This window comes from Acinonyx jubatus, chromosome C2 (genome assembly GCF_027475565.1).
Source record: "Acinonyx jubatus isolate Ajub_Pintada_27869175 chromosome C2, VMU_Ajub_asm_v1.0, whole genome shotgun sequence".
NCBI classification, from domain to species: domain Eukaryota; kingdom Metazoa; phylum Chordata; class Mammalia; order Carnivora; family Felidae; genus Acinonyx; species Acinonyx jubatus.
In genome coordinates, this window is record NC_069384.1 from 155,281,225 (window position 1) to 155,302,921 (window position 21,697).

The 21,697-nt window shown below is 43.5% G+C and overlaps 1 protein-coding gene across 2 annotated transcripts in view; it reads right to left on the bottom strand.

The window, feature by feature from the left end:
• The window catches only part of ANO10 (anoctamin 10), a 283,614-nt gene that overhangs the window by 236,865 nt on the left and 25,052 nt on the right, over positions 1 to 21,697 (bottom strand). The gene's annotated exons all lie outside the window — the stretch shown is intronic.

Sequence of the window (21,697 nt, forward strand, 5' to 3'; positions counted from 1 at the left end):
GAGGATTATTCTTCGCCTTTCAATTTACAAAAATGCTCTGCTTTCTGAGAGCCAGGGAAACCTGTAGGCCTCTTCGCATTTTCCTCTGGCCGGTCTCTTGCAGTCCAGACCCCAATTTTCTTGTCACTTTCAAATATCAGAACAAGTCCCCCGCCACCTTTCATCTCTCAGACTTCTTACTTTTCCCCTTTTCTCTGCCCTAGCCACGTTGGCCCCCTGCTCTTCCTAGATCTCACTCACCCAGCTCCCACCCCAGGGTTTTCGTCCCGGCTGTTCCCTCTGCATTCCTTAATTAAGAAGACTGTTTACTTCCTCTCCTCCCTCCAGGGAATAGAATCCCACCTTCTCACTGAGGCCCTTTCTGATCATCCTGTGTAATACTGGCTCTCCTCCACGTCCCACCATCTACCCTACCTGCTCTCCTATATCTTTTTTTCACAGCACGCATCACCTAACATTTTATATTATTATGTTTACTGTCAGTCTCTCCCAAATGTAAGCTTCACAAGGGCAGAGATTCTTGTCAATTTTGTCCGCTGATATATTCCCGGTGTCTGGAACGGCCTTCGATCCACAACAGGCAAGCAATAACCCTCAGTTGAACAAAAGAAAGCAACGAATGAACCCTTTATAAGGGTTCCCTCCATACACCCAGGTCAGCCCAGAGGAACGCCTCCAAGTCCTGCCAAACCAGAGAAGTGAGATCTGCTCCTCCACACCTCTGCCCCTTTTCTGGGTCTTCCAGGTTCAGGACAGGGAGGAGGGAGACTAGGGAATGGGAACAGAAGCTTGTCACTTGATAGGGGCTGTTTGTTATTCTTTCTAGAACCCCAATGCTCTGTCACGGGAGTTCACAACCTTACTGGTCAGTTCTCACATGGCTGTCTTTTTTAGTAAGCCCTGCATGGATACGTCCAGAAGTTCTCTCTCTTCTGCAGTTGGGACAAATTGTTTGCGAGTCAATAGATTTAGACATGAATTACTTATTAGGCTTTTTAAAATTGCAGTCTTCCTATCTTCGCAACCCCTGAACTTGAATGGCCCTCCCTCCGTATGACTTCATCTTCTGGCATTTCTATGACCAGAAGGATTGGCGGGGGAGGGGGGACAAAATTTGAATGGAAATATTAAAAAATGCCTTTCGCATGGACAATCTCATTTCATCTCCACAATTAACAAGTTAACATTCTGTGTTACGTATGACAAATCAGTTGTTGGACAACACAAATGGCTGACCAGGGTGAGTTAATGACATGGGTCCCTGTATTAGTTACCTATTGCTGCATAACAAACCACTACACAGAATTAGGGATTCCCTTCCCTCTCCTTTTGGGGATTTCCTTCATATCTTCTGGCTCCCAGGACCTCCTCTTTCCAGTTCTGCTGGCCAGAAAGCTAAGGTTCTCTTGGAATTTCCTATGCTTTCTATCTCTCATGCACTTCTGTGCAATTGGGGCTGCTCTAAAGGCAGCATTGAGGGAAGAGAGAGAAAAAAATAACGGGGATTCCCCTCATGCTCTTTGCACAACAGGGGTCCCTTTTCCCACTTCCTGTGTCCAGGGGACAGGTGTTCTTTCAGGGTCTCATTTCCCCATGTCACTGTACTACCACAGTGCAGCACTGTGACTCTGACTGGCCTCAGGCTGGAGGAGGGAGAAGGAAAAACAGTTTTCACCACTTTCTCCAACTTGCAAAGCCTCTTTTGCATATTTTATCCAGAGGTTTTAGTAGTAGTCCGTGGGGGACACAGGCTGCAGTGGACTTACTCCATTTTGGCCAGATCTGGGATGGAACGTACCAATCTGAGAGATGACAACAGGTTTCAATTTGCCTTTCTCTTATGAGGAGTGTGAAAAAGACATTTGTATTTACTTCCCGTGAATTATCGTTCATATATTTTGCCAAATTTTCTTTAAAAAAAAAAAAATGTTTGTTTTGAGAGAGAGATGGAGAGACAGAATCCCAAGCACACAGCACGCTGCCAGCACAGAGCCTGATGTGGGGCTCAAACTCACAAACCGTGACATCATGACCTGAGCCGAAAGCAAGAACCAGATGCTTAACCGACTGAGCCACCCGGGTGCCCATATTTTGTCCAATTTTCTACTGGATAGAGAAGGTTTACATAATGTTAAAAAGAGTCCTTTTCTTAAATATGAATGTCAAGACTTTTTCTCAGCTTGCCATATCTTTTGACTTTCTTTATGCTGTTTTATTTGCTTGTGTTTTTGTTTTGTCTTGTTTTGTTTGGCAATGCAGATCTTTCCATTTCTAATCCGTGAATTTTACCAAGGCTTTTTTTTTTACTACTTAGTATTTCCAGGTTGTATCATACTTAGAAAGACCTTTACCATTCTTAGATTATTTTGAAAATGCTTCCATGGTTTCCTCTAAATATTTCATGATTTCACATTTTTCCTTTAAAAGGAAATTTTTTAGGGGGGCACCTGGGTGGTTCAGTCAGTTGAGTGTCTGACTTCAGTTCAGGGCATGATCTCACAGTTGGTGAGTTCAAGCCCCACTTTGGGCCCTGTGCTGACAGCTCAGAGTCTGGAGCCTGTTTCGGATTCTGTGTCTCCCTCCCCGTCTGCCCCTCCCCCCGCTCACGCTCTGTGGCTGTCTCTCAAAAATAAACATTAAAATAAATAAATAAAAGGAAATTTGTTTGGGTGTGAGTTAAGCAGAATGGATCCAGCTTTACCATATATCTTGTTAGCTACACATTTACCCAAGTTGATTTACTTAATCATACATCTTTCCCTTACTGATTTAAATGTCATCATTATCATATCATTATCATATACTAAATTTCCTTCTGTATTTATGGACTTTGGCAATATATCATTTTCTTTCTTAAAACTCTCCAGTACAGGGGCGCCTGGGTGGCTCAGTCGGTTAAGCATCCGACTTCGGCTCAGGTCACGATCTCGCGGTCCGTGAGTTCGAGCCCCACGTCGGGCTCTGTGCTGACAGCTCAGAGCCTGGAGCCTGTTTCAGATTCTGTGTCTCCCTCTCTCTCTGACCCTCCCCTGTTCACGCTCTGTCTCTCTCTGTCTCAAAAATAAATAAACGTCAAAAAAAAAAAACCAACAAAAACAACTCTCCAGTACAGTGAGAAAAGGCCAGCCCACCCTGACAGTTTTTGAATCCCTTATTCCCATCATAACTGTCCAATGCAGCAGCCGCTTAAAGCCTCACCTTCAGTAAACTGCTCATTCCAGGTGACCACAGGTGATATAACTTTTCCCACTGTGTGCCCTAGATTTGTAGTATCCGACTTTCCTCCAGTGACATTGTCTTCAAACCCAGCCGGGTCAGACCCGGTCCCAGAGTTCCATCTTGAGCGCCCGATGCCTGTGACCATCTCTAATACCAAATACAGCAAAACCTTGGATTGCAAATAACGTATCTTGTGAGTGTGGCACAAGACAAGCAAACATTTCTAATAAATTTGAATTTGATAAATGAGCAATGTCTTGTAATACGAGTAGGACGTGATGCCGAACGTCACATGATCACAATTGAGCCAATGGTTCTTGAGATTTGCTTTGATCCAGGAATGCTTTGGATTCTAAGCATGTTTCCGGAACAAATTACACCTGCAAACCACGGTTTTGCTGCATGTGCATGCCGGGGTTAGATCCACCCACAGCCACTGCCTGAATGCGGAGAGCGAACACCTTAAAATGGGACTCTGTGATCTCAGAGTTGGATCCAAAAGCTGCCGCAACCGCTACTGCTTCTTGGCACCCAGGAAGCTCAAGAAGACACTGGGACTTGCACAAAGAAACCCACCACCTTCCTCTCCAGTGGGAGGGCCAGGAGCCCTAGGAAGATGGTTTCCTAATTTCCACTACCTGACTTCAAGTGAGCGCGTCTAACTAAAGAGCCCGGAGTTATCTCTAGGCTTCCAACCACTAGACCTAGAACATCTTCACGTAAATCTTGCCCATTTCTTATGGAGTTTCTTCCTAGACATTTACCTTTCTCATCACGTGTGTAAATGAGAACTTTTCTTCCGGTATAGCTTTGTTTGGCTGTTGCCTATCATATGAACGTTAGTTTTTGTATAAGAGTTTTATGACCCAAATAAAATCTTTTAGAGTTTATAGTAGTTTAGTTCTTAAAGATTCCCAAGTTTACAGTCACATAATCTGGAAATAACTACAATTTTCCTTCTTTCTTTTCTTGTTTCTGACTTTAAGGAAATGCTTCTGGTGTTTACTCAGCAAGTAGGAGGTTCACTTTGGGTTTGAGACAAAAAGAATCCATGAATTCTTATCTTATTGGAAGTGTTTTTACGTATCAAGGAAGAATGCTGAAAGTTTACCAAAAAATGCCTTTTCATCATCTGTGGAGATGTTCATGTGCCTTTTTTCTTAGCAATAATGAATTTTATGAATAGGTTTCCTTATTTAGCTTTTATTCTGAAGGAAATAGAGAACCACTGAGGAATTCTGAGCAGATGAGTGACATTATGTGACTCGCATCTGAACAGGATCACTCAGATAGATTCCCGTGTTGAGGACACACAGCAGGAACACAGGTTGGAAGCAGACTATTGTAGTAATTGAGGCAAGAGAGGATTGCCCCAGAGTGGGAGCAGTACAGTGATGAGAAGCAGATGGTTTCTAGAAATATTCTAAAGGAAGAGTTCTCAGGAACGGCAGACATGTTGGATGTGAAGTATGAGAGAACAAAAAGTCAGGTGACAGCTCTGTCATTAACCGAGGTAGGGAAGACTGTGGGAGGAATGGGTTTGGAGAAGACTCTGGACCCCCGTGTTGGACACATTAAGTTTAAGATGCTTTTTGGAAAGCTGAGTTGGAATACAGGCCAGCAGTCAGGAGAGAGGGCATGGCCGGAGGGATGCATTTGCAGATTATCAGCACAGAGATGATGTCTGAAAATGCAGGCCTGAATGGGTCCACTAGAGGTGAGGAGCCATTAAGGAAGAGGACCAAGGACTGAGCCCCGGTCCTCAGCTCTAACAGTGAGAGTTCGAAACGAGGGAAAAAACAGCAAAGGATATTTGGAAGGACTGGTAAGTGAGATGGGGGGTAAGCTAGGAGAGTAGGAAAGGGGACAGTTCTTCACCTGTCTCAGAAGCAGGTGAAGAACATGAATGAAAAAGGAGCTGTGCCACATTCTGAGAGCAGGTAAGGTGAGAAGTGGGAACATGAAATAATATGACAGCACTAAGACGAACACATTTGGCCTGCCAATTATGGTAAATGTGCCTGAATCACTTGCGAATAAACAAAAAATGTCCAAATTGGATTAATTAAAGCTCAGCTCTATACTCTACGTTAGAGACACCCTAAAATAATTTTTAAAGTTTTAAAATGGAAGGATGGGCCAAGGCACACCAGGCAAATATAAACACAAATAAAGCCAACGTCATGATTTTAACATGGTTGGATTCAGAGCAAAAAGCATCAAAAAAGACAAACCAGGGGAATTTGGAAGGCTTATGTGTAGAATTCCCAGTGAGATAACACACTTGTGAATATAGATGTGCCAAATAACACTATTGTCCCTGCCTTGGGCGGGGCTTTGCTCCTGCTGTTCCCTCTGCCTGGAACACTCTTCCCTAGCGCACCGCCAACCCCTTCACTCCACCAAGACTATTCACAATGTCATTTTCTCAGTGAGGCCCACTCTCATCTCCCTATTCAGAACTGTAACCTAGTCTCTTTAATCCCTTCAAACTCTTGTGCTGTTTTCCTTCCTGCTCCCCGCGGCTCCTGCTGAGTTCCCTTTGGTGTCTGTTCTCCCTTGGACTATTTCCAGTTTTCCTTCAATTCTTTGATGCCTTTTTTTCCCTTTCACTTCGCTTCCAAGTGCCACCAGCTCATGTTTGGGCTCCTGCCTCTCTTCCTCTCCTGTGAGCCGCTTGCAGGAGGCATTGTTGGTAGGGTCCAGGTCCCTGGATGGAAGCTTTTCTTAGGGCTCAGTATCGAGCGGGTGAACTGGCTTGGCCTTTACTTTCCTTCAGCCCTAAAATAGGCCCCTGGAGAACCCCTCATGGTGTGGTCCTCCCCCGTTCACCGGCAGACTGCTTCCTATCCCTGCGTGGTGGGTCTGTGTGTGTCCTCGTGCGGCCCTGCCCCCTTGCTTCTACCTTCACCCCTGCATGCGGCTCCTCTGGCTGGCACTGGGCTCTGGGCACCCCCTACCCTGAACCCTCTACCGTGGAGCGCCCCCGGCCCTCTCTGAGACCTGCGGCCCACCCTAAGTGTGCTTGCTCCGCTTCGGCCAGTGTCCCCAATTCCTGCCACCGCCCTGGGTGCGCTCCCGTCCGTTTTGTGTGGTTTTGAATTTCAGGGGTCTCCCGGTTTTGTCAAACATGAGCGTTTTCGCCAGTTTGGGCTGCTGTAACAAAAATACCACAGACGAGTCACTTAAACAAAATAACCATTTTTAAATTTTTTCCGCGTTGTTGTTGTTTTTTAATGTTTTCCACTTTGATATCTAGGAATGAAACACAGAAATTTATGTCCATATACGAAAACACCTATCTCATCCCCCTAGAAATATGTAAACTATTTCCATCCTCCATTTAACTACTGAATACAAACCCCTATTTGCTAGAGTAGACAAAATATCATAGAGATATTCTTAATATCCTGGGGAAAATGTTGTTTTATTTCCACCGTGTTTTTACTGGAAACCTGTAATATAGAGTAATGACCGTTTGACATCTGCCAAATAACCAAGGACATAATTTGGCTCCCAGAGTTATTTCAATTTCCTGTCTTAGCAGGGAACAGGCTAAATGGCTAATGGGTCTTTTCTGTGTCTTCTCAGTATTGAATACATTGCCGGAATAAAGCCATTGAAGTAATAGAATTCCTCTATGAAGTTGCTCACCTGAAGAGAACTGGTCATCCTAAATATCAGATTTGGATTGAGATGGGTATCTTCAACTATCAAAATCTGTATCATTACTGTCAAGAACTACAAAGGGCATGACATTTTACCATACTTGTGAGCCAATAAGTTAACCTGCCATGGTTTCACGGATGCCAACAGAAGACAAGAAACTCCTGGGTCAGATATGGAAGACTTTATCATTCATTGCACAGCAGGCAGTGTGAGCTCTTTGTGTCGGTTCCCCAGAGAGGCGGGGTTGGGGGTGGGGTATGTGGGACAGCTCAGGTGAATTCTGCACACTCGCTGGGCTTGCACCATAGCTCAGAAACTCTGAGTTTAAGGAACCCTGGTCTGTTAACCCGGATCTGTTAACAAGCCTACTTGACCTTTACCTCTGAGGGAAACATTATCTTTATAATCCTGGACACAAAACAAACCTGCCCTCCGCTCCACACAGAGACGCTAGCTCTAGCTTCAAGGCTATTTCTTATACAAACATCTTTCAAATGATAATTTGGAACAAAGACTTTCAGTGCCTTTACTCAGAAGATGTGCAGATATACAAATGACCCATGTGGAAGTATTTCCCAACAACTAGGATCGGTCTTGCTACCAACACAACTCATGAGTTTCTCAACCCAAGTACAGTTCATCCTTAAGCAACATGGAAGACAGGGGCACCTGCTCCCCAAGAAGTCAAAAACCTGTGTATAACTTTTGACTCCCCCCCAAACTTAGCCTACTCCTGAACAGAAGCCTTACTGATAGCATAAACAGTCAATTAACACATATTTTGTATGTTATATGGATTATATACTGTATTCTTACGATAAAGTAAGCTAGAGAAAATAAAATGTTAAGAGAATCATGAGAAAGAGAAAATACATTTACGGTATTGTACTGTAAAAAATCCACGTATAAGTGGAGCCTCACAGTTCAAACTTGTGTTGTTTAAGGGTCGGTTGTATATTCTACAGCCTACACAGGTAGCAGAACTTCAGAGTTAATAAGACTTTTTTTTTTAATTTTTTTTTTAACATTTATTTATTTTTGAGACAGGGAGAGACAGCATGAACGGGAGAGGGTCAGAGAGAGAGGGAGACACAGAATCTGAAACAGGCTCCAGGCTCTGAGCTGTCAGCACAGAGCCCGACGCGGGGCTCGAACTCACGGACCGTGAGATCATGACCTGAGCCGAAGTCGGATGCTTAACCGACTGAGCCACCCAGGCGCCCCAATAAGACTTTTTAAGAGGACAAAGGATTACTGGATTTCCTTTTCATATGTCTTTTATTTAAAAAAAAGGTTTTTTTTTAATGTTTATTTTATTTTTGAGAAAGATAGACACAGCATGATTGGGAAAGGGGCAGAGGAGACGCAGAATCTGAAGCAAGCTCCAGGCTGCGAGCTGTCAGCACAGAGCCCAATGCGGGGCTTGAACTCACGGAACTGTGAGGTCGCCGCCACCTGAACTGAAGTCGGCGCTTGACTGACTGAGCCACCCAGGTGCCCCCGTATGTCTTTTAATTAAAAAACAACAACAACAACAAAGGGGCGCCTGGGTGGGTCAGTCAGTTAAACATCCGACTTCAGCTCGGGTCATGATCTCACAGCTCATGAGTTCAAGCCCTGCGTCCAGCTCTGTGGTGACAGCTCAGAGAGCCTGGAACCTGCTTCAGATTCTGTGTCTCCCTCTCTCTTTGACCCTCCCCCACTCACGCTTGGTCTCTTTCTCTCTCTCTCTCAAAAATAAATAAACTTAAAAAAAAATTTTTTTTTAAAGTTAGATAACACAGATACTTAGTACAAAAGTAAAAACTGTAGGACAGTAGACAGAGAAAAGTAGGTCTCTCTCCCTAACCCCAATCACTCAGTTTCTCTCCCCAGAGGAAACCTTCCTTCCTTCCTTCCTTCCTTCCTTCCTTCCTTCCTTCCTTCCTTCCTTCTTTCTTCTTTCTTCTTTCTTCCTTCTTTCCTTCCTTCCTATCCCTCCCCCCACACACATACATAAGAGTTAGGGTGCATCTGTGTGTGTGTGTGTGTGTGTGTGTGTGTGTGTGCGCGCGCGCGCACGCATGTATACTCATGCCTTTCCCCTACGTGGAATTCTTGTCTACTCCTCCACGTATCCCTACCCGCCAGAAACAATCAAAATTAAGGCAGATGAAAAAGGTTAATGGGCACTGAGGAGGGCACTTGTGGGGATGAGCACTGGGTGTTGTATGGAAACCAATCTGACAAATTATATCAAAAAAAAAGGCAGATGAAAAATTCTACAACCAAAACCACTGCGATTCCATGCAGTGACTTTCAGATTCCTCCGTTCCTTTCTTCACGCACTCGCCACCGATGACCGCTCCCTGAGCTGACACACGTGTAGCGGAGCAAGGCATCTACACACCTAATTGTAAGATAAAGAATAATGGGATTCGGAGAAATAAATGAACCATAGGAGGTCAGAGGAGGAATGAAATGCTTGGAGCTAGAAGGATTCATGGGAGGGCTGGCAGCGGGCATGACGTTCAACTGGCCTTGAGGAAAGGAGCCGTGGTCCTGTGGATATGTGTGCACTGAGTGGGGAGTGGGGAGTATAGAAGTGGGCAGGTATTCAGGAAGAAGGAAGCATGAACAGATGTGCAGAGGCAGGAAAGCAAAGCATGCACTAGGGAAACAGGGAGCAGTCCGAGGAGCTGGGGAGAGGGTGGGGAAGAGTCATGAGGAAGGACAGCAAAGGAGGAGGAACCATCCACGGTGAGGGCCTCACATACGATGCTGCTGACAATTACAGTCTCCTTGGGCAGGCGCGCAGCAACACGGCCCTTTCAGCCCCAGCACAAAACAAGAATGAAACTGAACCCACATGTCACAGCCCCCATGTCCTTTATGACACCTTGATGCTGGCATCTACTTCCCTCCTTCACAGCAAACAAAGCATTGGGAGCCTAGCTCGAGCTTCCAAGCCCCCGGGTCTAATTGTTGCTCAGAACTCATGTCAGATGTTGCTGCTTAACACCCTGGAGGGCCCTGACTGTCACTTCAAGTCTCTTCGTGTATCCTGGACAGAAATAATCCCTCCATCTGACTTCTTCCAACATACCCTACAGATATTACTCTGCTGTTTAAGGGTTGTCCAGTAAACCTAAGACCATGGATGAAAACGAACTGGGACTTTTCAAAATATAGCCTTTTAATCTATACGATGAAATATAAAATGGCAATGTTTTAATGGCCTTTGACTTGATCTGACATCGTAATTTTGCTTTATTTTGTCCCCACAGTTTGCTGAGCTCCGATAGCTTCTCTTTGAGTAGTCCAGTGTGTGAGAGGTAAGTATTTTTATATAGTAAATCCTTAACGTATAGACAAAAAACCATAAGCAAGAAATAGGGTTGTCCTAGCGTGGGTGTCCCCAGAAGCCAGCCTTGAGACGAAGATTGGGAGGAGAGCCAAGGAGCACAGGTAGGGGAGAAAAGAAGAGAGACTGGGAGGGAGGGCGTGTCATCACACAGGTCACTCCTGTGGGTGGGAGGGGTGGACCCTACTGGGCAACTCCTGGGCCAGTGGAAAACACACCTCACAATTTCCTGCCTGAGGACTGCTGGCCGGAGAAGTTAGTTCTCTGGTACCGTGGCCTCCCTCTCTGTGGCAAGCCAGCGTGCCTACCCCCAGAGGTGCCCTCAAGCAAGGGGATGCAGGTGTTGGCCACCGGAAATCGGGGGAGATGGACGCTCCTGGGGGGACAGGGCTGGGCTTGCCTGCATCTACTACATGGGTCAGTACAGGACCAAGAGTGTCCATTGGCTCGTATTCTCCATTCACAAATGCCCCCAGATTTGAGCTAATAGTCTGCGAGAGTACAGAAGTAGGTATAGAGATATATACCCAGGATTGAAAGATGTCTATCAAGTAACTTTCAATTTGTGTCCCATTAACAGAACCCAATAGTAATGGTTATATATAATGAATTTAGTGTTTTTTCATAAATCCTTTCTTTACCTTGTAACTAGTATAATTATATTGCCTTGTATTTTTGTGTTAAACACATATTTTATTAAATATGGGTACTTCAAGTGTTTACTTAACAATTAAGTCTATTTTAATCATCTGCTTTAACATTTCTTTTTCAGGGATGCCTGGGTGGCTCACTCAGTTAAGTGACCGACTTCATCTCAAGTCATGATCTCACGGTTCATGGGTTCGAGCCCCGCGTCGGGCTCTGTGCTGACAGCTCAGAGCCTGGAGCCTGTTTCAGATTCTGTGTCTCCCTCTCTCTCTGCCCCTCCCCTGTTCATGCTCTGTCTCTCTCTGTCTCAAAAATAAATAAACGTTAAAAAATTTTTTTTAAATAAATAAATAAATAAATAAATCAATGTAATAAAAAAAAAAACCTTTTGTTTTTTAAGGCATTGCAAGCCTCAAAGACAGAAAACAACCCAAGCCTCTGTCACCATTGGAAAGTCTCCAGTTAAACACCATAGAACGTGGAGAAATTAGGGGCAAAATTTAGAAGAAAAATGAAGGACTCAAGAGATGAAATGTCAAGGCCCTTAGCTCTCACCTGATTAATTAGGGGGCGGGGCAGCAGGGTTGTGTGCATTGCACCTGCCCTGGGTGATGTCGTCTTGGGCTTCCAGGCACTCAGTGGCTCACAAGTGGAGAATGACTCTTGGAGTCTACTTTGTAGACCCAACCTGACAGTTCCAACTGATCTATGGGCCTCTCTTACGTCTTGCTTTTTATCTCTCATCTTAAAAAAAACAAATTGGAAGCAAAAAAAAAAAAAAAAAGGAACTATTGTTGGATGATAAGTCAGAAAGTTGCCATTTGCCTCCTAGAGCTAGTGGGCCTTAGTACATGTTATGAATACAGTATAAAAATATCACGGGCAGCCAAATGTCCATTGATGGATGAATGGAGAAAGAAGATGTGGTACACACACACACACACACACACACACAATGGAGTATTACTCGGCAATAAAAAAGAATGAAATCTTGCCGTTGGCAACTACATGGATGGAACTAGAAGGTATTATGCTAAGCAAAATTAGAGAAAGACAAATATCATATGACTTCACTCGTATGAGGACTTTAAGACACAGAACAGATGAAACACAACGGAAGGGAAGCAAAAATAATATAAAAACAGGGAGGGGGACAAAACAGAAGAGACTCTTAAATATGGAGAACAAACAGAGGGTTACTGGAGGCGTTGTGGGAGGGGGGGTGGGCTCAATGGGTAAGGGGCATTAAGGAATCTACTCCTGAAATCATTGTTGCACTATATGCTAACTAACTTGGATGTAAATTTAAAAAATAAAATAAAATAAATAAAAATAAAAAAATATGTCACAGGCAGCAATTAATGAATAATCATGAAATCCCCAGAGTAGAATCAATCAGGTTTTTCTGGAAGCCTCGAGAGGGCTTATATTTATCTTTGTGGTTTTTTCAAATACAAGCTGATTAAAATGAGGTATCTTATTTTTCTAATTAAATTACAGTTTAAAAATTATTAATGTGACCTTTGTGAACACAAGCTCTAAATTATTCCCGGGAAAAATGTGCCTTCTCTAAAATCAAATGTTTCAATAATCATCGACTCACTAGACCATAAGCTCATTTATGGAAAACTCATTTATAAGGATAACATTCCAACTGGCACTACAATCAAGGAGATGAATAATTGAGAGATAAATACATTTTATCACAAGCAAGTAGTAGTAGATGATCTTTGTTGAAATTATGCAATTTGTATTAATTTTCTTTGACCAAAATTTACAAAAAATTAAGAGAAGCTTTTTTGAGATATGTTCATAGAATGTTAAAAATAACACCAATTGCATATTTATATTACCCATTAAAGCATTTGTCATTTTTACAGGGGTTTTAACTGTCAAAATCAAAACAATTTCATGTATTATTGGATATCCAGTCTGTTCAATGGGATATGGATAGGATACAGTGACAAATCTCTTTTTGTACCTTAGAATTTCTGAAAAATTAAATGCTTATTAAACCTGAATTGTGTATTTAATTTTTTAACGTTTATTTCTTTTTGAGAGAGAGAGAGTGAGAACAGGGGAGGGGCAGAGAGAGAGGGAGACACAGAAACGAAAGCAGGCTCCAGGTTCCGAGCTGTCAGCACAGAGCCCGACATGGGGCTCGAACTCACAAACCGCGAGATCATGACCTGAGTTGAAGTTGGATGCTTAACCAACAGAGCCACCCAGGTGTCCCTTGAATTGTGTAGTTAAAGGATAAAAATATTTAGCTCACAGGTACCCAGAGAGCAGTTGCTTGGCACATAGTGCAAAACAGTGGTCAAAGACCTGCCTCCCAGGGTGCACTGGGCAGGAGTTGTAGGGCCTCTGCAGGGTGGGGTAGTTTTCTTCTCAGGTGCTTGCATGGGTGTGTGCATGCGCGCATGAGTGGGGGTGGCCGCACGATGGCACCGTCAAGTGGAGGGGTAAGAAAGGTTACTCTCAACAACTACGTTAGGCATCTGCCTATAGGACCTGTTGCCTCTTTAACAAATTACCCCAGACATAGCAACTTAAAACAGTAAAATATTTATTATCCACCAGTTTCTGAGAGCCAGCGATGTAGGAGTGGCTTAGCTGGGTGGTTCTGGCTCAAGATCCCTCCTGAGGTTGCAGTCAAGATGTCAGCTGGGGCTGCAGTCATCTGAAGGTGTGCCTAGGGCTGAAGGATCTGCCCCCCTAGGTGGCTCTCTCTCGTGGCTGCTGGTAGGACATACCTCAGTTCCTCACACATGGACCTCATCATTGGACTCTGTATCTGTGCTGGTGACGTGGCAGCTGGCTCCCCGAAGAGGACAGGATCAGAGAGAGTAATCAGGAAGCTGTGATGCCCTTTAATAACCTAATCACCATAGTCACACCACCATTTCTGCATCCTTCTATTTATTAGAAGCAAGTCTCTATGTCCAGCCCATTGTCAAGGGAGGGGAATTAGGTTCTGTCTTTGGAATGGCAGGGACCAAGAACTTGACATTGTATTTATTTATTTATGTTTAAGTTTATTTATTTGTTTTGAGAGAGACAGAGACGGTGTGAATGGGGGAGGGGGCAGAGTTAGAGGGAGAGAGAGAGAATCCCAAGCAGGCTCCGCACCATCAGCATAGAGTCCGGGATGGGCCTCGGGCTCTCGAAACTGTGAGATTATGACCTGAGCTGAAACTGAGAGTCAGCCACTTAACCAACTGAACCACCCAGGTGCCCCTGAACTTGACATTTTAAATCAGCACAGTGCAGCAAGTCCAAGGATCAGATGATTCAGCCACCTTACCCTCACATTCCAGAGCTTTCTCCCATCTGTACCTTTCTGGGTGTTTGTGGTATATTCCCAGCGCTAACGTTTAATACATACATCCTGATGCCACACAGCTAAAATAAGTTGAGGAATCAGTTTGTGATGAAAATGCTGTATAGACAATCCTGTTTTTTTCCAGAAGGTACAATCTAACACATCAGAACACTGTCAACTATGAGCCTGTTTGGATGGCAGCCCAGTTCATTCTGAGAACTTCTCCAGCATTATTTTGTCATATCAACATAACCAGTTGTTTTTGGATGCATGTCCTCAGCCTAAACTTGTCCTAAGTTGGGGCCACAGAAGTGTTTGCTGTGCCAAAGAGAGGAGGACACTGAGGAGGCCTGAAAATGACGTTTCTGGACAGTCACTCCAAAATGAACCACTTCACAACGATCTGCTGGAAGAACAAATACTTAAATGCATCAGTCATTAGACGCATTTATATTCAATGGGCTTAAATTTCACAGTACCTCTTAGTAGCGGTGGTGAACTTTGAGGGGATGGGGGGAAACGGTGAGAAGTGTACCCTCAGCTAATTGTGTGGAAAGACTGGACTTGAAGCAGCTCCATTCAGCCTACTCCACATTGGTGCTGTTTCCAAGCCAGCGCAAAGCATGGTAAAGAGAAGACACCTGATCAACGCTGACTGCATGAACAAACCAGCTGGCTCGGGGGGAAGCATCACCCCCTGGTCATGGAGAACTTGCCATCCCTGCCTGGCACCGGATCTTCTCTCTTTCCCCGACCACCCGGTCGGCATGTACCCTCTCCCTCCAGGCCTCCGCGCGAGAGTTTACACAGAGTGGGTGACTATCCCAGGCAGCCAGAAGAGTCTGGAAGGTCTGCTTCCAAAACTCCCATTCTCTCACCATACAGAAACAGAGTAGATGCACGCACACCCAAATAAAATGGTGACTTCTTTCACTTGCAGAATTCTGCCAGACAGGACTCTTTGAAAACCGGCTTTTCCCCGGTCACATTACATTGATAATTAACGTTCACAATAATGACCTTGAAGGTCTGTCAGACGCTGAGGAACCTAATGAATAATTAAGAGAATGAAATGGTTTTCAAGAGGATTTCGTGCTTCGTGCATTTTGCATTCCAAGACTTTTAGATGGTCACGGTTGATTGTCTAATTCCCCAGTCACACAAGGGAACAAGAGGATTTACTGTGTTTCAATGGTTCTGCCGTGATAAGTTATTTGGGAGTATATCACCCCAAACCTGAGGCATGTTACAAATCGTCGGCCAGCTCTAGCATAGCCATGCGAGCTGCAGCCACAGGGAGGTGTTGGATTGGAACCACTCACAAGCCATTGTTTTCCTTCTAGATTAAAAAAAAAAAAAAAAATTTGTTGGAGGGGCACCTGGCTGGCACAGTTAAGCATCCTACTCTTGATCTCGGCTCAGGTCATGATCTCACAGTTCATGACTTCAAGCCCCGCATCGGGCTCTGCGCTGATGGAGTGAAGCCTGCTTGGGAGTCTGTCCCTCCTTCCTCTCCCACTTATGCGCATGCGTGTGTGTTCTCTCCTCTCTCTCTGTCTCTCTGTCTCCCTCTCTCTCTCTCTGAAATAAATAAATAAACTTAAAAAATTTTTGGAATTAAGGATAATTATCAATAAAATCATATACCAAAATACTGTTCTTGTAATTAAGGAACCATCTGTTGCCCTTATCCATTTTTAACATGTTTAAAGAATCTGATACAGGATTGATATAAAAAAAATTAGCTGGAAAAATTAAACTACTCCAGGTGGCCCCTCATATCCCAGTGAAGCCTTACTCTTTTCTCTTGCTGCTCCTGATATCTGCAGATACATTGCCCTATTTGGAGAGAATTCAAAATCACAAAAATTTACTGCGGAAAAAAAAAAAATCAAGTCCGACCCTCATCTTTGGCCGTTGAAAACAAAGATCCCAAAGGTGCTCTGACTTGCCCCAAATTACATAGCAAGTCATCGAGGCCCAGGAAGAACCCACATTTCTCAATTCCTGAGGAAAGATCAGAGCCACATCAAAGCCAGCAGCTACTAATGTGAACGCTCAGCTACCACAGGCAAAGACACCAAAAAAGCACTGGGAAATGGTACTTCAATCAGCGCTTTTGACCACTAAGACTGAAGTCCCAGGGTGCCTGGGTGGCTCAGTTGGCTAAGTGTCTGACTCCCGATTTCGGCTCAGGTCATGACCTCGCGGTTCGTTGAGTCTGAGCCCTGTGCCTGCCCACTACGCACTGTCAGTGTGGAGCCTGCTTGGGATCCTCTCTCTGTCCCTCTCTCTGCCCCTCTTCGGCTCTCTCTTACTCTCAAAATAAATCAACATTTAAAAAGAAAGATTGAACTCAGGTGTGATCTATTTTAAATATCTCAAATCGAAAGGATTTAAGTAGTTTTAAGCAGAAAATTAGAGCACGCGTGGTATTTCTCATCTTTAGAGTCTCTGAGCCTCAGAGATATGCACTTTAGTAATCTGCATCTTTTCAGGCTCTGGCTCATCTTCAGAATGGAGGCCACGACCAGAAGAGAGCGTGCGCAGCTGGAGCTAATTCTGCAGAGCTATGCCAAGTGCGGGAAAAGGGATTACTTGGTGCAATCATTAGATCCTTACCACACACATACACACAGCTGAAGCATCGAGAATAAACTGTATTCATGCCACTTTATTCCTAAAGATTTCAACATGCATCTCCTAAGAATAAGGACATTCTTCATGTTGGTGAGAAATGATATTTAGAAACCAAGATCTCCAGGGCCACCTGGGTGGCTCAGTTGGTTAAGCGTCTTTCACTCAGGTCATGATCTCCCGGTTCGTGGGTTCCAGCCCCGCATCAGGCTCTGCACTGTCAGCTTGGGATCCTCTGTCTCCCTCTCTCTCTCCGCCCCTCTCCTGCTCACATGCTCTCTCTCTCTCTCTCTCTCTCTCTCTCTCAAAAATACATAAACCATTTAAAAAAAAAAAAAGAAACCAAGATCTGGGGGCAAGATGTGTTCACTGACACTAGGGTATTATTACATCTTGGCCTTTTCAGTGGACAGATCTAGGAAAGACATACACTTTTGAAGGTGAGTTCATGTGGACATTCTCAATTCAAATTTAAACTTACAGTGTTTTATTTTAACTTCTTTGATTTAATATTTGCTTTGCATCTTTTTTCTTACACTGAAAGTCTTGGTGGGTATAATATTTATTTCCCCCTAATTCAGAGTTATATGTTTTCTCCTAGTTCAGAATTGTCATACTATAACAACAAATTTTTTTAACTTAAATTTTCGTTAGTTAATATACACTGCAATATTGGTTTCAGGAGAATTCAGTGATTCATCACTTACATTCAACACCTGGTGCTCATCACAACAAGTGCCCTCCTCAATACCCAGCACCCACCTAGCCCATCTCCCACCCACCTCCTTCTACCAAGCCTCAGTTTGTTCCGTATCATTAAGAGTTTCTTGCGGTTTGTTTCCCTTCTCTTCCCCACTTCCAATATGTTCATCCATTTTGTTTCTTAAATTCCACAGATGAGTAAAATCACATGGTATTTGTCTTTCTCTGATTGACTTACTTTGCTTGACATAATACATCCTAGCTCCATCCATGTCATTACATCTTTTTGATGGCTGAGTAATATTCCATTGTATATATATCTTCTTTATCCATTCATCAGTCAGTGGACCTTTGGGCTCCTTCCACAGTTTGGCTTTTGTTGATAATGCTGCTATAAACATTGGGGTACATGTCCCCTTTCAAATCTGTATTTTTGTATCCTTTGGGTAAACACCTAGTGGTGCAATTGCTGGGCTGTAGGGTAGTTCTATTTTTGGTTTCTTGAGGAACCTCCATATTGTTCTCCAGAGTGGCTGCACCAGTTTTCATTCCCACCAACAGTGCAGGAAGCTTTCTCCAAATCCTCACCAACACCTGTTGTCTCTTATGTTATTAATTTTAGCCTTTTTAACAACAAATTTCTGACTGAAGTTTAAGATCTGTTTCTAGTCACCTATCTTGGGATCATATCCCACAAAGGGTGTATAATCAGAGCACTGAAGTGATTCTGTTCTTTGTGTAGCTATGTTGCCACATTGAAAATAAAGTTAGGTTCATTTGTTCCAATTTGTTTTCTGGTTTAGGAATTTATTCTAGTCTTTTTTATTCCAAAAAATTTTAAGTCTATTTATTTATTTTTGAGAGAGGGGGGAGAGAGAGAGAGAGAGAGAGAGAGAGCGAGCAAGGCCAGAGAGAGAGGGAGAGAGTCCCAAGCAGGCTCCGTGCTGTCAGTGCAGAACTGGATGCAGGTCTTGATCCCACCAACTGTGAGATCGTGACCTGAGCCCAAATCAAGAGTCCAATGATACTGAACCGACTGAGCCACCCAGGTACCCCCATTTTAATTTTTTAAATACACAAAACATTTACATGATCCCAAAGTACAAACTGTGTGAACGGGTAACCAAACTCTCTGAAGTTTCACTTCCAACCTTCCCCCTTCCTTCATCTCTCCACTTCCTAGAGCAAACAGTTTTATTGCTTCTTTTTGAAAATAGAAGCACATATGTAAGTATATTCTTATTCCGCCTTTTATTCTCAAACACAAAGTACACAGTACATGCTTTGTGTACTGCTATGGGCTAAAGCTAAAAATATATTCTGGAAATTATCTCAGTTCATAGACATTTGCCTTCGTATTTTTATGACTGCCGCATCTCTAATTTGTGTATGTATTGCCGTTTATTTGCCCACTGCCCCATGGGTGAACATTTAGGTGATTTCTGGCATTTTGCTACTGCAGACAATGTTGTATTGCACAACCTTGTGCAAATTTATGGACGTGTACTTTCAGGATAGCTTCCTAAAAGTGGGGCTGCTGGGTCAAAGGTTAATACGTATGTGATTTTGCTAAACTTTGTCAAATCCCCTTGTGTAAGGTCTGCTCTGTTTCGTGCTTTCCTCTCAATAGAAAATGTCATCAAACTTTTAGATCCAGGAAAGTTTTACTGTGCCTTTCTCTTTTATAAGGGAACATGAGCATCATTTCATACGTGTAAGGGACGACTCACATTTCTTTTTCTCTCTTTTCTCACATTTCTCTCTGTCCATGACTCTTGTCTATACTTCTGTCCAATTGGGGGTTTCTCCATGTTTAAGGGTTCTCTGTATACTTGCCCTCATCTGTGAGATAACTTGCAAATGCTCTCTCCTGGTTTGTCATTTGCCTTTTGACTTGGCTTACTAGGGTGCTTTGTTTTGTTTGTTTTGGTAGTAAATGTTATCAATCTTTCCCCCATTTTGTTCCTGAATTTTGAAAGGCTTTGTTCACTTCCAGGTAATAAAGTAATTCACTATGGGATACTTCTTTGGTTTCACAGTTGCATTCGGATCTCCGATCCATTTGGAGTTTATTTCGATGTGAGGATTAGATGCGCTTTTAACTTTTCCAAGGGGCTATTTGTCCCAACATCATTTATCAAAAAGCCTATCTTCTCCTCAGACAGAAATAGCTTGATTGATTATTTGTCACTGGAACAAACACCTGGGCAGCAATGAGGTCCACAAAAAGACACTTTTACTCTACTGTGGAACAGATCTGCTCCCTCGCTGTTTGGAACAGAGAGGAACAATGCTCACAACAGGCTCTGTCCTATCAATGCCACTGTAAAAATAACCCTCCTAAGCCCTCTTCACGTATGCCCTTTTGCCCTTTGAATAAGCCACGTGTGCCCGGCCAGAGCCTGGCTGATGCCAACAGCATCAGAAATAAATACCAACCTACCAGCAAAAAGGTAGGCAGCGTGGCTCTACTCTAACATCCCCATTTAGAGAGTTTACAGAGTAAGGCCGAAAACAACGTGATCACACCTCAGTTAGAAATCCAGAGGAATATGATCTATCTTGATTATCTTCCTTAGTCACTATGCAAAGCTCTGGTCTAATTTGTGGTTCGTTTCACCAATTAAGCCCATCCTCAAACACCTAAGGTTGAACTGCTCCTAGGATGTTAAAGAAAGTGCTCCCTGCCTCTGAAGACAGTTACACTGAAAGCATTCCTAAATGTTTTGAGACGGTATTCTCTCTGGGGTGGTTGCTTTCAAGTCAGACAGGAGCATGTGCAGGCTTTGGTATGTTTGCTTAAAAACCAAAACCCTACCCCCATTACTTAACAGCCAGGCCCCAAGTGCTACTTCCTGGGTACATTTCTTTACTCTGCTATTTCTGTACTTAATTTCTTCACATTTAAAAAGGCTCCAGCAAAAACTTTTAAGTGTCTCCGACTATTATAAGTTGCTTAGTTGACCAGTGGAAAACTTCCATAGGAAGTTTATTAGTCTACTGCCGAGTCATGTTCCAAGTTTGACTTAGCTGTGTTTCAGTGAATACTGACCTTGGGAATAAACGCTAACTGTCTCACTATGACATGATGTAAAAACAAAAGGTTCCAGGAGTTCTATTTCTCATGTTTGTATGAGGGGCACTTCCTAATCTTTTATTTTGAGCAGAAGTGACAGAGAGGGGGAGAGAACAAACAGAGAGTGCTCCTGCCTGGTGCTCTCCCGCCCTTTCCATACTCTCATTTTACAGCAGGTGTCACTTTGATTCTCAGTCAGACTTTGAGTTAAAGGATTAATATAATAATGTTATGGTAGAAGGGACCTTAGAAGTCATCTAATCCAGCCCCATATTTTACAGGGAGGAAACCGCAGCCCCAAAGGAATGTTGTTCAGAGAGCCATGGTTGTGCTGGGTCACAGGTATCCACTTTCTTTACATCTGAAAGGGTAAATAGGTGTTGGTCACCTGTGGGGGTACAAGTCTGGAAGGTAAAGACTAGTTTGTTATAAAAGGTGGGAAAGAGGGAAAGCATTTTTGCTTCCCAAAGGACAAAATTCTCTTCCACCTTCCAACTGGTGTTGAGGTATCACCACAGGTGTCCTTACAATGGGTGTAAGAATTCTACCATTAGAACACCATTCTCTCAATTACTGGGTCCAGTCCAGGAGACTGGACTACACAGTATTCAAAGCATTCAAACCGCCCAGTGTCTAATTCCAAACTACTTTTCAGCCATATCCCCTTGGGCCTTGGAAGGAGACAGTCTGAAGAGTTTTGGATGCTGATGCAATCACTGACCAGCAGTGTGACGACATGTGTATAGACTTAACTTTTCTGGGTCTTGGTTTCTTCATTTGAAAATGAGGATAATACTAGTTCAGAAATCAGAGGTTTAGAAAGGTATTAAAATATCTTAATACACAAAGAGTGGTAGGTAATACACAAACATTAAAGCTGCCTGAGGTCACTTGCAGCTAACAAGAGACTGACTGAAAAACTTACAAGGAAAAACTGGGGAATGAGATGTCCACGAGGGGTTTTGCAAAGATCCAACATGTTCTTGGGAATATACAGGTCACAGGCATGCACAGGGCAGTGTGCAACTCTCACCTCTCCCCGAGCTTGAGGTTCTATACAAACAGGAAGTGAAGACTA